At 42.1% G+C, this 539-nt stretch overlaps 1 non-coding gene across 1 annotated transcript; it reads left to right on the plus strand.

The window, feature by feature from the left end:
• Positions 1-208: 208 nt before the first annotated feature.
• LOC148574191 (small nucleolar RNA R71) lies at positions 209-316 on the plus strand. The gene has a single exon (XR_015906683.1). It is a non-coding gene; the product is annotated as a small nucleolar RNA R71 (small nucleolar RNA).
• Positions 317-539: the final 223 nt, after the last annotated feature.

Raw genomic sequence — 539 nt, forward strand, 5'->3', positions numbered from 1 at the left:
GAACTCCCTTCTTCATAGGCGTCCCATTACTCACAGGATTCCTCTCAGAAGTGTACATGAACTGGTTATTAGCAACCATGTCAATGAGTTCTTGAGCTTCTGCAGGCGTTTTCTTTAAGTGAATAGATCCACCTGCAGAGGTATCCAATGACATTTTAGCTGATTCAGACAGACCATCATAGAATATATCCAGGATGGTCCATTCTGAAAGCATGTTAGAAGGACACTTTTTGGTCAGTCCTTTGTATCTCTCCCAAGCTTCATAGAGGGATTCATCTTCTTTCTGTCTGAAGGTCTGAACATCCACTCTAAGCTTACTCAGCTTTTGAGGAGGAAAGAACTTGGCTAAGAAAGCCTTGACCAGCTTATCCCAAGAGTTCAGGCTATCCTTAGGTTGAGAGTCCAACCATATTCTAGCTCTGTCTCTCACAGCAAAAGGGAAAAGCATGAGCCTGTAGACTTCAGGATCTTCTCCATTAGTCTTAACAGTATCACAGATCTGCAAGAATTCAGTTAAGAACTGAAAAGGATCTTCAGAT

This window comes from Arachis ipaensis, chromosome B2, assembly GCF_059453495.1.
Source record: "Arachis ipaensis isolate K30076 ecotype BB chromosome B2, ASM5945349v1, whole genome shotgun sequence".
Taxonomy (NCBI): domain Eukaryota; kingdom Viridiplantae; phylum Streptophyta; class Magnoliopsida; order Fabales; family Fabaceae; genus Arachis; species Arachis ipaensis.